Source organism: Aphelocoma coerulescens, chromosome 3 (assembly GCF_041296385.1).
Source record: "Aphelocoma coerulescens isolate FSJ_1873_10779 chromosome 3, UR_Acoe_1.0, whole genome shotgun sequence".
Lineage (NCBI taxonomy): Eukaryota > Metazoa > Chordata > Aves > Passeriformes > Corvidae > Aphelocoma > Aphelocoma coerulescens.
In genome coordinates, this window is record NC_091016.1 from 26,077,355 (window position 1) to 26,094,943 (window position 17,589).

The following is a 17,589-nucleotide window of genomic DNA, read 5'->3' on the forward strand; positions in this document are numbered from 1 at the left end:
AGGTTTATTCCTCTAGTCATGTTGTAGAGTTGAACTGACCAAAGCTATGAAGAGGCCCTTGCCAGACCATGAAGTTTTTTGGAGGAATAGGGTCTATCACCAGACCCTATTGCTGTCACAGCTGTGCTAGCTCTCAGGAGCTGAGTGTTGAACAAGCCTAGTGTGTAAAAGTCCAATGCTTCTGTAATGTGTTCTGCATGTGTTAATACAGCTGCTTCTATGATGTGTTTTGCCCTACAGCCCGAGGGAAAAGGAAAATTGAAAAGCAGCTGAACATGTCACCAAGCCCTAGGCCTTCATACTTCCTGTATGCTTTGGAGTCTGGCTGTAGTTTGCCTTCCTTCATGGGCTCAAGAAGAGACATGCTTTCGGATTTCTGCTGAGTTGTCTTCTCCTTTCGTGGAAATTATAGTAATAGGAAGTAATAAATGTTCAGGTGTGCTATCAGGCACAGAAGGAGACTGAACTTCTGTTATGTTCTGGTGAAGTGCTCTAACCCTTAAAATAAGGGATAAGAGAATGGGACAGGATATTTCTTTTCTTCTTGTTGCGAGGAAGACTGACACTCCCTACTTCAAGCCCTCAGCTTGGTTCCTAAACCATGTTTGCCTCACAGTGTCTAAATGCCATGAAATTTAAGTTTTGCCTCTTCTTAAATAAAACTTAACCATCACTGGCATTTGTCACTCACTTAATGAAATTCCATCTGAGAAGAAGTAAAGCAAGAAAATCAGCTGTGCATTGATGCATTCTCTGACAGCTGCAGTCTTCAAACACTTCCACTAGATGCCTCTATTGTTATTAAACTTCCGAAATGTAATTCCTGTTTAGTCTAACCATTTAAGTCATGTTATCAAGACCTTTTCTCTTGATGCTGCAACTGAAGTACATGATTTGCAATCACTAAAAAAAGCCCCCAAGCCCATTTCAAAGCACACGTCAGATTTATACAATATTAATATGCAAAGCAACTTTATGTTGCTAACATCATTTTATTAATTCATAACCCCCTCCCACCAACCAGTCAAAAAAGGGTCACATGTGGACCCATATGCAAAAAGTAGACATCTGAATAAAACATATGTCCTTCCAAGTGATGACTGTACTGTTTAAGAAATAAGGAGGCCTGTGCAACGGGTTGTTGGCTCTGTGGTGATGCACACTAAAATTCAATTTCTTTAATTGCAATATTCAAGGTAAGACTACAAGGAAGGATTTCTTTCCCAATTTTTTCCATTTGGGTATTAGTACAGCTTTCTTGTGGAACACCCTGTATCCTGGCTAAGAAGCTAATTTTTCCATTCAAAAGAAGTCAAATTCTGCTGTATAAACTGTAATAAAGGACACCTCCCAATGGTACCCTTGCCCTTAAGCTACTTATAATAAAAGTCCAGAGAGGAATTGCTATTCTTTGGCAAGTTTGCCAGGTACCTGTTTTGCTAATTATTAACTGAGAAGCAGTGTGGGTCCTGAAGGAGCCAAGGGAAGTTTGGTAATAAATTCCTTCTCTGTCTCCTAAGTAGATCCATAGAGAGGGAGATTTTCTCACAAAATATAAGACCTTTGTGACAGGGATCTTGTCTCTATAGCTTCCTGTAAACTGTCAGTCTTGATTGATGGTGTAACACAATAACAATGCCAAATAAAAACATTTCTACCATCTGCTCTAAAGGGAGGAGCCTTGGATCCTCCCTGCTAAAGTCACTCTGGAAAATGATGCCATGAGTCACTAGGAACAATGGTTCATGCATGCTCAGTTTTTCCTCAGTTTTTCAGCTTTGCTTACAATCACTTTGCTTGAAGGGCCTAAACTTTGAAGGTAATTCATTTAGTAGCTGGCATCCAGTAAAGAGTGCTAGAATAACTTTAAATAAGCCACAGGGGAGAGAGCAAGCTCATGGGATTAGGTGGAGTATGCATTTCTTCATTCCTGAACATATGGTTGTTGCTTGCAAATTAGGAAACAACCTTTCTTTTCAGCGTCCAGATGCGGTGCTGCACAGTGGGTGGCTCCCAAGGAGGTTCCCTTTGCCCAGAGCAGCTCCACCCCACAGCTGAATAAAAAAGATGTTACCAGAAATGTCTACAAAGGCCTCTTTTTCCCATCTTAAAATAGAATGAAAGGAAGGAGATGATCCAGAATCAGGTCAGAAGCAGCTTCCCAGAAGGGGAAGAAAGAGTCATCAATGTTCTGTAAAGAACTGTGTATCTGGGTGTGCTGAATGCCGTGAAAAATTATTAAATCCTTCATTTTCAGAAAAAAAAGACCCAAAATCTTTGGCTCAACAAGTCGAGGGGAAATTATTTTTATGGTCCAGCACAGCATTTGTTCTCAGTTACCGAGATTGGGATGTCCACTACTCCTGCTACAGAGCACTACTGAGGTCTGCTCCCCAGCTGACTGCCAGGACCACATGTCACTCAACAGCTTTTCTGTCAGAATTTCTGCATTTGATATGTTCCCCTGCTAAAAAAAAAAAAAAAAAATAAAATAAAAAATCCAAGTCTACCATCTTTTTGAAAAGTCCTCTTCTTTATAGTAGTCTACACAAATTTAGTATACAAGTAAGGGTTAAATGAATCACAACCTAATAATTTGCAGTATGTCCTGGTGGGGCTGGGTGAGCTGAGACGGCTCAAGTGCAGTAAATTTGCAAGTGATTTTACTAGTACGTGCAGTGTCCACAGTGTGGGGCTGTTTGCTAGTACATGTCAATTGTGCAAGCCCAGGCTTTCTTGCTTTCAGGGCAGTGGAGAGCACCACTGCTGCAGACTCCAGTTTGATTTGAAAACCCCTTGAAGTTTGTGTGCAATGGACGCATTTGTGTTCATCATTTAAGTCATTCAGCTAAAGTTTTCTACATTTCTGTATGAAGTCAGATTCTGTTTAGGAACTGGATGTAGCTAGTATCAAATATCTTCCCTGAGACTGAAATCTATCCTACTCAAATAGGGTTAGATTGCAGTAAAGGAGCAGAGCTTCATTTATGTTGGACTGCTGTGCATTAAGCATCCCTGTTCTTCAGCCTGGGTTTGTTTGTAAGAGCCAAAGAGAGAATTAAACAACATAGGAAAGACTTTCTAAAGAACAGAACACAAATTTTGAATATATCAGATATATATGTGAAAAACTTTGATATACTCAGTTACATTGAGTATCATACTTCTCTCATTTTTCAGTCCATCAGTGTTGATTATGCTCAAGCATTTCAACACTTGCTTTGTGGTTCCTCGTTTCAATTGCAACAACTGGAGAGTTAGAGACAGACACTTCATATTCTGTATGTGAAGTTGATACTGGAGCACCAAAAAGCTTTTTGACTTCTGTGAGCTAAAGGAAAAACTGTCATTTGGTCTATAACCCTATGCAACACCTTCTTCCTCGGTTTGACTCTTACCCTATGTTTGTAATAGATCTGGATGTCTTTCTTGAAAGGCTGATGGGCAGCCACTGGAATCAAATCCACTGCATCAGCAGGTGACCTGTAAGCATTTAATTACCTTTCCATGTAAAATTCATTCCATGTCTGCAATACATTCTTGTCTGCATTCTTTTTACAGCCATCAGTTTGCCTTCTAATGAAGAAATGTTGAAGTGAGTATTCAGCTGGGTATTTGTGGGCTGATCTAGTCAACTGCTATTTAAAAACCAAAGTCTCATACAACAGCACAAGGGGGCACGAGTTTTCAAAATATTTTCATATTGAATGGTTTTCATTGCTGGCTTTGCCTGAAGGAAGAGATACCTGCTAATTCCTAGAAGTCCTTCCAGCTTGATCTTCTGTGTACTCATCGAGTTGATGAGTACTTAAACCCAGATATCCAGAAAGCTCATTTGTGAGCAAGGTGCCCTGAATTTACCTTGCCTCATTTACTGCAAAGGGTTCAAAACTGTGTCGTATCTATTTTTATTCTCTGATTTTTTGAAATTACACATATCTGTGTGAACATCTGGGTGAAGCTTTTGGAGGTTCAAAATATAAATTTAAACATGAATACCAGTCTATTCTTCATCACTGTTAATATTTTAAACAGTAACACCTATAATGTCAGCACCTTGCCTGAGTGACTGACTGTCAACCAACACTTAGCACAATGTGTGTGTGTGTATGTGTATATATATATAGACACTTGATGCTTGCATCTAGATGGGTAAGAAAAGGTCATTTTAGCAAATATTCTATTTACAATAATTTTTAATAGCTAAGTTAGTGCCTGAATTTTTTGTCTCTGGAGTGGAAGACTGCTCTTGTCTGTTGTGTCTAAAATTGTTGGAGGAGGAGGATCATTTTTACTCCCTGTATATCTCTTCATGAGAGCTTTTTAATAATGTTGGCTGCCTAACACACATTTTAAAATCTTTAATCTTAGATGGTGAGGTTTAAGTCACTAAAAACTAGTAAAACCTTCCATACAGCTGACTAGAGAATGTGGCTTTTTCTGTAGCAGCCAGTGCAGGTACAGTATCTCTAATTTGATCTTACCAGATTCTGTTCCTTGCAGGATGCTGTTCTCCAGTTGCTTATCATATTGCCAGTCTTCAGGCAAATTTCCCAGGTTGTTTCTCTCATGGGCTCTGTTTGCAAACTGGAAACTCTTCTGGATATCTAAAATAGGGAGATAAGATCTCATTTTAGAGAGGCTAACAATTCTTGGGTTTACTTGAAATATTTAAACATTACTTCAAATTTGGCAAGATCATCTCCTTTAAATATGGGGGAATATGGGTTCTGTCAGCAATCTAATGAATAGCCACTGAAATTTGACCAAGCTATTAGTATCTGAGAACCTAAATCCCAGCTGTTCAAAAACAACCTAGACTTTAAAGCATAGTCTGAGAAATCTCACATGGAAAGACTGTCAAATTTACAAATGTCCTTAGCACGCTGTTATTGGACCAATAATTATATTTCACTGTATTTTAAACAAATTTCCACTTATGAAGCAGCTATCCCTTTCTTCCTCCTGAAATAAAGTATAATTAAGAGTCTTCCAGGGAGGAACTGGGAAGCAGTGATTAGGTCTGTACATGCAGAGAAACAGAGCCTTGACCGCCAGCTGCTGGGCAGCACGGCTGCTTCTTCCAGACTGGCCTGGGTGGTCCATAAGAAGCAGAAAGACTCGGAGTCAGGAGAGGGGGAGAGCCAAACTTTTTCAGGTCACCTGGAAGACTCGAAAATTTTACCTTTTCCTTACTTGTTCTCCCTATTCTCATCTTCATTGACGATGATTTCTGATGGTGGGAGGATTTTTGTTGCGTGATTTTCTTTGTCTCTCATATCTTAGTTGCATGGCAGAAACCTCTGTTATTTTGGCATGGTTCATTAGCAGTATGTCAAACAACAAGAACATTTTAAAGTGAAAAATCCACTTCTAACAATATATAAAGGGCAAAACTGCATTATTTTCACACCTTGCCAGAACAATTGTTTCTTACCACTGAAGCAATTAATGTTACATCATCTTTCTTTTCATATTACAGTCACAGTGCTTGACTCAGGAAAGGTAATTTTCAGTTTTCTGTGTTACCATTACATACACATATGCAGTCTTATTCATGAAAAAAATACTCTAATTTTGAATAAAACTTCTGAAATCTCTTGAGAGGCTAAAGATGAATAATAAAGAAACCATTCAGCGCTTTTTGAAATGGACTCATTACAATGAAGATTGCCAATATTTTTTTCCTTTCATGTTTCTGGAAAAAAATCCCTAGAAATGCTGCAAAGGTAAAAAAAGTCTTCCATAGTGTATTTCAACTTTGCACAGCAGAACTAAGACTTCTGTTTAAAAATCTATTGAAACATTGTCTTAGCTAATATTACTAGAGGGACAAAAAATATTAAATATGCAAGGTTTTTCATAACACAGAAGTCTCCAGCCATGGCTCAGACAGAGACCATTACTGTCATTTCACATTTATATCAATTAGTGTTCTATCCTTACCTTGCATACTGCTTTTCATCTTGTCACCAGATATTGAAATAGAAATGTGAAAGGTTTCCTTGGGGTATGGTTTAGGGAGGGAGAAGAAGTAATTTAGAGAAGATGTTAGAGGGAATGAGTTGTGAGAGAAGAGTGGAAGCCACATTTAGGAGAAAGTATAACAGTTAATATTGAAAGGTCCTTGGTTTAAGTCAGTATTAAAATAATTAACTGAGGAGATCTTTCAAACTTTGGTGATAACAATAAGAGTACAAAGACATAAATTAGCAAATAGAAGAAAAGATGAATGATGTCATTTGCAGTCTGTGAACCAAATAAATGGAAGAAAATGCATCTGAAGTATAACAAGGACACAAAAAAGAATTTTATATTTTAGTTAATATATGCTTTTAAACAAAATTAGCCATACATGTGCATAGTGAAAATACCCATAGCTACACTACATGTTTATTACCAGCAAAATGTCACCTCATGGTGGTAAGAAACCCATAATTTTGTTGTTCAATAAATTTCTGATACAGGGTTTCTGAATTGTTCTATGACAGATTTACTTTTGGACATTGGAAATCATTGAACTGGTTAAAAGGGACTCACTTTCAACAGGTGGGAACCTTGCTTTTTCTAAAGTTGTCTTGAAAATATCCCCATCTGAAAATCCTAATATTAATGTATGAAAATTGTTATGTTATTTTCAAAATCATGACTGTAAAGTCCAATATCCTTTAGCAGTCCCTCAAGTCAGAGTTAATAAAATTCCAGCTATAGATTTTTCACCCCCACGGTTGGCAGAGAAATGCTATATAATTACAGGCTACAGGCTGGTTGATGGTGACTTCATGAGTCACACAAAAGGATAATGGGACATTTCTTTAATAAAATGCGTTTAATGAGTAATGTTTCTACTTATTCCTTTCTCATTTTAAATGGATACTTTAGCTTTATATCTCTGATTTCCTACATTTCCAGAAAAATGCTTCACATACTAGAATATACATAACTGTTTATGAATCATGGGCTTTTCTGATTTTTGTTAAATTGTCAGTTTAATAACACAAGGTGTGAAAAGACAATCAGCACCACATGAGATACTGGCAGTGAGCTGCCAGTAGCAGCTCACTGGGAGTGAAATAGCAGCAGTGTGGTTTCACTCCAGACTTCTTCATAGAACTGTGTTCCTTGATGCCATTCAGTAGTCCATTCCCATTTAAATGAAATTCACACCTGATATAGAAAAGAATTAAATTTTAAATGCTGAAATGTAATAGTATAGAAATAAATAGTACATAAACTATAGCTTCATCTAATATTATCTGCATTTTTTGCTTATTTTTTTCATTCCTAATTCATAGGATTATGAAATATACTTTTGTTTTCAAACAGCTGGGAATGACATTTCTGGTTTGTAAATCTTCAAATTGATTAATTAACACAATATATTACCATATTTGTAATCTCAGAAACATTTTAAACAACAACAAAAAAAGATTTTTGCATTTCTCCAGGCTTGCACCTCTGGGTTTCTCCATTTACCCCTTGCTAGCCTATTTATCAGACCACCTATTTTTCTCTACCTTGTACCCATCCAGCACAGGCTCCCCCCTCAGAAGGCAGTCAGCAACTACTCTTACTTGCACGTGCCACACACAAACACTCAAGTTATTGTTTCTTATGGCCACCAGGTTGTGTTCCAGAGAAAGAATCCAGTTTCCAACCAATGAAATACTTTCTTTCCTATTCAGGATCATGGAATTGAACTGAGAGCCCAAACTGGAGTAAAGGGATACTGTTTAATCTAATCTGGATTTAATGCCATGGTTATAGCAGGTTTGGTTACAGCACAGCGCAGATGCTTTAATAATGTTCAGACCTTCTTAAAGACCACAACATCTCCTTGTCATCCTGCTGATGACAATGGTCATTGTCAGGGCCTTCTTTATATCCAGCCTGTACTGACCAAAGTTAAAAAACGAAAAAGTGTCTTCCTAAACCTTGTCATTGACTGGATATCTTATGCCTGGAAGCACAACTATACTTTATCCTCTGTAAAGTAAGTGTGCTTGGTTTTTTTTCTTCATGTCCAATTCCTGTGGAGCTTCCTTTTTCTTTGAGTTACATAATTTAGTGGCTTCAGAAGGTTTTTTCCCCTTTTTTCAGTCAAGCCCAACAAAATGCATGCCAATTATTAAAGGAAGACATAAAATTCTTCATCCTGTGTGTGGTAAGGTTATCACTAATGCATTCAGGACGACGACTTTTCTTCATGATAGGAGCAATATAAAGTCTAAGACCTTGTTTGTTTTGTAGTAAAGATCTGAAATTGATGCCCACTTAAAATACATTGTTTAAATTTTGTTAACAACCTTTTGTGATGATGAATCATCTTATAGAAAACTCACAGCTATTTCTTATTGTGCTAAAGTCTCACAAGAAACTTAACATAGAGAATTGTTTAAACCACAGTAGATTAAAACCCTTAATGAATTAGTAATATAAGGAAAGGGAAAAATACTAATATTTTTCTTTATTGAATATACAGTTAAAAAAGTAAAAGATGCCCAACAATATTCATATGCTGCGTACTGACATTACTCGAATGAATCTCATGAATTTTTAGCTGAAGTCTTTTATACCATGACCAATATATTGCTATTTAAGAGCTACTCTGTTCAAAGTAAAAAGGATACATACATAAAAGCAAAAATGATAATCAAACCAGTCAAAAGATAAACCCATTTTAATGGACCAGCTATAACATGAAAATAGGCAGCATTTCTGATCCATCTAAATGGATATGGAGAGAGTGATTAAGTATTCAGCTGAGAGCCATATGACATTGAGGTGGGTTTTCTTTTTAGTCCCTAGGAAAAAAATCAAATCTAATGGAAAGTAAAAGCTCTACACTTTGAGTGCACTTTTTGGAAATCTGGAAAACAAAAGTGTTTAAGTCAAGAGGGTGATAAAAGAGGATATGGGGAGTTGAGTGCCCTTTTCTTTAATCTCATTAGCTATATTGAGAGTAGCCAAAAGCTGAATGACAGCTTTACTTAAATTCTGTGATTTTCAGAGGCTTTGGGTATTTGGCTAAAGCATTAACTGCATCAGTTTTAATGTACGTCACTCTAAATAATAAAATATAAATACTAGTCTTTTTTCAAAAAGGAGAAAATGTCCTCATTAAGGCATTGTATGACTAAAAAAAAATTATTGCTTGTATTTCGAAAAGAACTGCATACATTCTAGCTAAATTGGCTTTTCTACCTACTTTGCAGACATTTACCCTATTATTCTCTCATAAAATAAAACTAACAAATCATAAAGCTGTTTTCAAAGTTTTAAAAGGGCTATTTTACTACTTATTTGGCATTTTACATCATTCTCCCTTAAAAAAAATTAAAGATGCTTGAGAATTGGTACTTTAATATCCTGAAAACATGGAAACATATTCTCCATAGGAGTATCTGAAGAAAAAGATAGCTTCTCTTTCTTTTAGTCTATGTATAGATGAATATTGCCAGATTTCTAACATTGCTCCTTATCTAAGACTTCATCAGGTGCCTGTAGTGATTCATGCAAACATATTGCAAGTACCAAGAGATACTGCAGAGTTATGTATTAAAATAGGAAAAAACCCCTACAACTAAACTCCAGAGACTGATAAGAATACAGTAAGTGTAAAATTTAGGGAGTTGGCCTATAATCTTAAATGCTCTTTTAAGGTGTGTCTAATCCTAAAGGGATGATCACACTTGTTTCTCTCTCTTCATTCTTGCTTCTTCTCTTCCTCTTCCTGCTTTGCCCTTCAAATGCAAATCCACAGAGATGCCAATTTACAGCTAACCAAGGGCACCTTTGATTTACAAACATTTCTTCCAAGTTCACCAGAAAGCAAGATCCTTTCCTGATCATAATCCATAGTAAATGCATAAGCATTTTAAAATAAATGATACTCAACTGTATTTGTCCTGGAGATTAGGGCAAACCATAAAACTAGATGATTCTAAATCACTCAGATTGTATTTCCTCCTTCTCTTTCTTTTGTAGTGAAAATCAGCTGTGATTCTTTATAAAATGTTAGGACAGTCTCAGAGAAGGCTCCTTCTTCTGGCAGCCAACAAGAAGTGAAATGCCCCTCTGTGAGGAGAAGTAGAGAAACAAATCTCCTCTTTCGGTTAATTCTCCACTGAAGACAAATCATCAGTTTTGACTTCCAAATATTACCAAAGATCATGTTCTTATATTAGCAATGATCAGTACTTTGGGCCATCAGTGTCAAACTAAAGGAGGAATAAGTAGTTTAAGGTATTCCCCCTAAAAGACAGAACAAAACTCTGCATTCTATTCCACTGTCTTAGAATATCAATAAATTTGGAATATTCAAAGATACATTTTGTTTAAAAAGTGTTTTTTAAAAGCAAAAACATGTGATATGATGCTTCTTTAAAAAAAAAAACAAACAAACTTAACTTGTGGGATTGCGCTCTCCAGGATCAGATTAGGGTATCTATTCACAGGGAAAACTTTCCCTAGTATGATCTATCCAGTATGGACTGTGGTTTACCTATCAAAGGTCCAAAAAACACCACTGTAGACCAGGCAAGGAGTTGGTGACAGTATTTGATTTCTGTTAGAACAGCTCTTCAAGCTCAATGTAAATAGACAGCAAAATGTGGACAAATATGCAGTAGTATTTCTATATGGAATCATAGACAATCATATTTAAAGAACTGTATAAAAATAACCTTGTGTTTTAGAGGGGTTGGTCCCCATTCCCTACCTTTGCTTCAAGTAAACCAGAACTTCAAATTTTGAATTTCATGCAACTCAAGATAAAGCATCTGAATTTTTTACCTCTGAGTCACCTGAATATTACCATTATTGAAAGTGATGCTGAACACATACCAGTGAGAGTACCCCCCTGGGTTTTAAAATGTTGGAGTAACAGGCTCCTTTACTTGTCCAACAATTGATTGAGTTTTCAGATCTCTTCTGGGGTTTTTAAATGAGTTAAAAGCATGGCTCTTTCCTACTGTTCTTTGCTTTTAGAAGTATTACTGTCTATGCTCCATAATGTTGATGCTAAGCAGGATGAAGAACAATAATACAAAAAACATTAATAAAACCATAATCAAGCTTTATGAGAACATATATTTAGCAATGGGGTAACCTCAAGAGAAAAAGAGACACATATTCTGAAACACTGAGAAGGAAATGGTAACCTATAATGATCTTACACATCAAGGTTGTATTTGGATTTACTAACCAAACATCTAGAGGCAGGATTTCCTTGATGGTCACAGTCCATCAGCATTTATATTAACATCCTCAAGAATAGGCCCTGAAGCAAAAGCATTTTTGATTTAGACTGTTTCTCTTTGGAAGCACAATCAATTTTATTCCTCCATATAGACACCTACTCCAAGTCCTTATGGCCAAAATGATTAATTTAAAACCTCTTCTATGTGACACAAAATTCAGTAGAAAACTTCTGTGTTTGCTAAATTTTAGGGGCCTCCATGGAAATCCACCTGAACAAAAATATCCTTCTTTTTTTTCATAGATAGAAGAAAAAAAGTTGCTAATTTTAAACTCAGTAATAGTTTGGGGGAGGTTGTTCTTTCAGATGAGCACACAAACTTCTGGAGAAAAAAAATTATGAAACCAAAACCTAATTGACTTTGGGAACAATTTTATGAAGGAATAAATTCTTTCAAGTCATATCCACTGGTCATGGGCATTATAAAAGATGCTAAGAAAGACAATACACATAGACCTCTTGAAACAAAATGGTCTACAATAGCTGTGCTGCCAGCACATCAGCAGGTTGTTACTGACATGGAAGTGAGTGGTACCAGCTACAGAATCACTAAAACCACTGCTGTAATGTTGTGTGTTTCTGGGCAGTCTTCTAGCCACATGATGAGGTCTGGTATTTCTTCGTTTATAAAACCTGATTTGATTATTGGCTAGAAAGAGTAGAGTCCCAGCTGGAGCACACCTGGCCTTTAATTCTGGGTTGTCCGAGCCATGCTACATGGATAAAGACCAGGAAGAAACCTATGTAGGAAAAGAGGTCATCAGAGAGCAGAATCACTATAGAAAATGGAAGTGTTGTGCAAGATCTTTTTGTCTAAGAGAGGCTGGAGCATGCCCCGAGAAGGGCAACGAAGCTGGTGAAGAATCTGGAGCACAAGTCCTGTGAGGGTTGACCAAGTGAGCTGGGGGTGTTCAGCCTGGAGAAAAGGAGGCTCAGGGGGGACCTAATCACTCTCTGCAACTGCCTGAAGGAGGCTGCAGCCAGATGGGGGTTGGTCTCTTCTCTCAAGAAACAAACAATAAGACAAGAGGGGAAGGCCTTAAGTTGCACCAGGGGAGGTTTAGATGGGATAAGGTGTTGGTAAGCATTGGAACCACTGAAGTGGTTGAGTCACTATCCCTGGAGGTATTTAAAAGGTATGCAGATGTTGTACTTAGGGACATGGTTTAGTGGTGGACTTGAGTGTTAGGTTAATGGTTGGACTTGATGATCTTGAAGGTCTTTTCCAACCTAAATGATTCTAAAAAAAATCTTCCAGAATCTTTTTATCTGTTCCTGGAGTTTGACAAGGTCTGTTTTACAGTTTTCCACGCACCAAATTACTGTTCCCTTGTTTGTTAGAGTGAAGTGGTGCTAAAAAGCCAGAATAAGTTTAGCTTCTCTGCTATTGTTCTCAATGTTATGCATGTATTTGTAGCAAGCTAGGTAATTACACTTTGGTTGCAGGAACTTGCAACTTGCAGAAACTTTCTTAGATTGTCTCTTCAACTTTACGGTATTTAATAAAATTTGCCCATGGCAAAGAAATAAATCAGGGCAGTGATACCTCCTTATTCACATAAATAATGTAACAGTTATATATTGGTTTTGGGTCAATAACTTCAAAAGCAATATTGTGGTCCAGGCAACTGGAGCCTGAGGTCTCTTAAACATTTGTATCCTTGGCTTATGAAAATAATTTCAATAAACTTTTGCTTAGTAGTCTCCTTGGAAAGAAGGAAAAGGAAACACCATCTGTTCTAATCAAACACAGGTAATTCAGATACTGCCTTCCCACATATTTGAATAACCCTTTAAACAAAACATACCCCTTTTGAAAGCATTAGTCACACATCCACACACATCTAACTAGAGTGTACATAACTTACAATAAATTAGAAAATGCAGACTCAAATGTCAAATCCACCATAGCCAAAATTATTTTACATCTGTGAGATGAATCCTGTTACTTCAGGGATACCCATACTCAAATTGTTCTCACCCAGTCCTGACACCTGAAAATGCAAAGAGCCAAGTAAGTTCAGGAGAAAAAAAGCACCCACACTAATGCTTAATTGTTTGGGGTCTTTTTTGGTAAAAATATGTATTTATTTCTAATATAGACTTAGAATAGTTTCTTCACTTTTCAATATTCCTAACTTTCACAAGGACCTTAGTGTAGTATTATAATAATGCACTTTTATTGTTAATTAAAATAGGAGAAAAAAACAGCCCACGCAGAGCAGACCCCAAGATATAATACACCTTCACAGCTCTTGGTGTTGAAACAGTACAGAACTCTAGTAATCAAGATTATACCCGTCAGTGCTGCAGCTTAAACAAAGCTGAAAGTTAAGGACAAAAATGTTAAAAGAAAGAGGAAAGCAGCCCAGCATGGTATAGAAGGTGATAGAATAGCCATTTTCTTATCTAAAGGGATTCATGATTTTGATAATTAAAAATATTGAAATAATATCAGTTTTTCATAGTAATAAAATTTCTGAGTTGTGGTATATGTACAGGTGTATTTAAAAGAAAAACCTGTGAGATAATTTTATAAGCAGGCAATATGGTTTCCTCAATCCCTTTTACAACACAGGCTTGAAAAGGGCAAGATGACAGAGACATTTGAATGCACTGTGCATTGCCTTTTATTGAGTCAGCTTCATTCAAATGGGGAGTATGTAAAAGACTGGAAAAACCCCAATAACCAAAAGAAAGTAGACCAGTGACTATAAGGAGAATTCCTTGTAATCTTCTCCCCTGCTCACTTCAGAGCTGTTGTCAAAAAAGAGCTGACAAGAGTGAAAATTCTGCATGGCATCTGCATTGGTGTCTGTAAATCCAAGCCATAAGGCACCAGATCAAATTTTCTCTTAACTAGAAAAGATCCTTCACCAGAAATGCCAGCTGCCCATATCCCAGTCAAGAATATTCTATTACACAATCTAAGGAAATATTTTACTAAACACTGAGTAACCAAAATTTGTATTAGTTTCAGTTTCTAAATTTGAAATCATAACTGAGGAGTAATAAATAAATTGATCACCAAGACAAAACCACAGTAAGGAACTTTTTTTTTTTAATTTTTGTTCAACTATGAAAACATGTTTGAATCCACTGCAGCTTTAATGTCTAAAGTTCAGACCTTTTTGATATATAATGCAGTTCTTCCTTATACTGGATGTTCACTAATAGTGGTGTCTACCACATAAAATGTTAGTTTTATAGATTGGTATTGATAGATATTAATGATTCATCTTTTAGGAAAGCAAGGATGTAACAATGAGTCGTTTTATTGAGTGCATCATACTGCATTACAAATCACAAGACTAAAACAGATTCCAAGAGTGTCATCCAGGCTAGACCCTGCTCTGTGACAGGATCAGGTATCATTGTCAGTACAGACATTACCCTGCCTGCATACTTTGCACTGAATGATTGCTTTGAAGTGAATATATTCTTTTCAATAGCTGGTATATCAATAGCTAGAAAACTCACCATTGCAAGTGTCATGCAACCTGTGAGGCAAATAGTGGCAGGTGCAGGGGGGCAGCCAATGCCACGAGTTACACAATGCCTCTTGATGACAAACAGTTGTCTCTTCAGTGCTAAAAAGGTGTAATTACCTTACAGCCATGTTGTTCAGCAGGTCAGGTATATTTACTTTCATGGTCAATCTTGTCCAGACATTCTGGATCCTCTAATCAGTGGTGGAAGTTTGTGAAAAATATTTTTATAGGTGTACAAATAGAAAATGTCTTGAAAATCCTTACTGGGGTGAATAGCTCTTGTTTATGGGAGAGACCAAGGAAATCCATTCCTCTGTTAATTATGCAGATTGACTTAGTATGTGGCATACAGAGAAGTGTTGTTTTGTTGTTTTATTTCCTAGTTTTACAATGTTGAAGCAGAACTGCAAAATTGCAGTAGAAAAACCTGCTGGTTGTAAACTCCTGACTACAGCTCAAGGAGAAAGACAAGGAACATTGTGAGAAAGCACAAAGCTTAACTGGGGAAAATAAAGCAAAACAGTAAAGCACAAACGGGTATTAAAACTAAATTAATATAAACACCTCACCCTGAGGTCTTATTTCATTAGAGAACTATGGATCACAGTAGTACACACTAAAACATGCCAGCTATGTTTTATTATTTTGTTTCCCATCTCTTTATGTTATTTAAAACATATATCATGATGGCATTCTAATGTAGCCATATATCAAAGAAATAACTTTAAAACAGTCTGGCTCCTACCATCTCTTTCTGAACAGTGCTTATTATGGAAAGAGGAGAGAAACTGATACATTTCTTCTTCCAAGGAGCAGCAGAAGCAGGGCTGCTCCACAATGGGGGATGAGGCAGGAGCTGTGGGTGACCCTGACAGCATCCTAACCCACCACAGCACAGTCCCACAGGAGCTCAGCTGGACAAACAAAGTGCTGCAAACAGGTCCACTGGCAGACATCAGATATGTCCAGGGATGAATCAAGTCTGGGTGTCATTCAGGGAGCCCCAGGACCCTGGGACTCTGCCAGCCAGAGGCAGCAGGAGACAGGGCTAAAAATAAGCATCAAAATCACCTTAACGAAGAGGTAGATCAACAACTCAGGGCTGGGCTCAGGTGGAGGTACTGGAGCCCATGGGCTCCAGGAATGAGGAGTCCCTAACAATTAATGCCTTCAGGCATCAGAATGAGCATCAACCAAAGATGCAATCATGAGCAGCATGATGGAGAGGGCCTGCAGCTTCAGACTCTTGCTGAGCAAAAAGGCTTTTGTTAAAGTATTGAGCTAGATTAAATGTGTTCCCAATTCTGTGTGGCAAATTCGTGTGGGAGATCCTAGATTGGCCGACCTGTTGTGTAAGGCAGATGGGGTCTCTGGAAAGAGCCAGTGTGCTGAACAGCACCAGTCCTGTGGTGGAGGTCTTGGAGACTTGTTCTAGGAATGGAAAAAGCTATCTCCACTGGGATAACAACAATACTGGTTGAAAAACAGTGTAGAGAGGTCTGATGCCTTTTTTGTTCAAAACTTGTGCCTTCAGCGATATGGATTTTGCAGCACAGGCATTTGCAAAGTGCAAAATCAACTCTGTTTGCTCTTGTGCCAACCTCTTAAAGGTACGTTCTTTCCTTGATTATATTGGCTTTGGAGGTATTAATCTCAATTTATATGAATATGAAGACAGATAAGATTTAGGTCCTTAAACTTAATTTTCAGTTGTCTTGAGATTACTTATGATGAATTCCTGTTTCAACCTAAGTAAGCCCAGTAGTGCACAAGTGCATGTAATTAAATACACAGAGCACAGTGAAAGCTTCTTTGGCAGACTGATAAATAACAGAGAACACCACTTTATCTTTTTATCAGATCCAGTGACACTTCAGCTCCCATTAATATGGTGACCATAACATTAACAGAGAACCAATCACTAATGCCTATTTCCTGTTCTGTGAAGCTGACAAATAGAACAAATTTACCTTTTCCAAATGCCATCATTTTGCTACTAAATATGATGACAAAAAATTTCTCATGAACATGAACCGATTTTGGTTTTGTCCAATACTTGTTGTGGGCAAACACCATGGTTATTTGTCTAAGACATATATGTGTAAATGCATAATTGCTACCTTATAAAACCACAATGATGCTGTTTGTCTTACATAAAAATTCCTGCCTTGCTTATGACCTGAAAATGCCTTGGCTTTATCCTTTATACAAGGTGAAGTATAAATTGTACCTCTTGTGCTGTCATTTCACATCTCAGGCTTTTCTCTTCCATTATCACTTTTGTTGTAGCTCTTCACCCACTTTTTGGAAGATATTATGAGCAGTATGGTGGGAGGAATGTTACATAAATGATTCAGGTGACACTTTGTACTAACTAGATGTCACGTTTTTTCAAAGTTGCCTTTTGGGTTGAAGATTCTCAGAGAAATGCTGATCTGTTCAACTATCAGGTTTATCCTACTGTAAAAAAGAAGAGAGGTTTTCACAAATTATGAAAAGCTTCAGCTTTATCCTGAAAGCCATATCAGTCTTGATGACTGGTGTACAGGATTTACTGAATGTGGTTGAATCTGATTGCTAATGAATGGTCTTTTGACTCATCAAAGAAATCTTGGTTCTTACTTGTGACATCGATGCAAAACAATAATTAAAAGCTAAATACAGAATTAGCATGCAGATGAAACTGCCTTTTTTTTTTTTTTTAAAGACATGGTCTATTCAAAACAGACTTGCTGCCACAGCACAGCTATGACAAGAAGTTGTGAATTTCTCGTCAATGCTTTTCTAAGACTTCTGTAAACATGTAAAGGACTTCAGGCCAAATCCTCCAACATCCCT

General features: G+C 37.1%; 1 long non-coding RNA gene across 2 annotated transcripts in view; it reads right to left on the reverse strand.

The window, feature by feature from the left end:
* Nucleotides 1-6,286: 6,286 nt before the first annotated feature.
* The window catches only part of LOC138107826 (uncharacterized), a 63,397-nt gene continuing 52,094 nt past the window's right edge, over nucleotides 6,287-17,589 (reverse strand). The window contains exons 3-5 of one of the 2 annotated variants that reach the window (XR_011149717.1): nucleotides 16,982-17,211; nucleotides 13,129-13,254; nucleotides 6,287-7,167 (exon numbers count right to left, since the gene is read on the reverse strand). This is a non-coding gene — a long non-coding RNA (uncharacterized lncRNA). The remainder of the gene's footprint in view (nucleotides 7,168-13,128; nucleotides 13,255-16,981; nucleotides 17,212-17,589) is intronic. The other variant, XR_011149716.1, reaches the window with a different exon arrangement.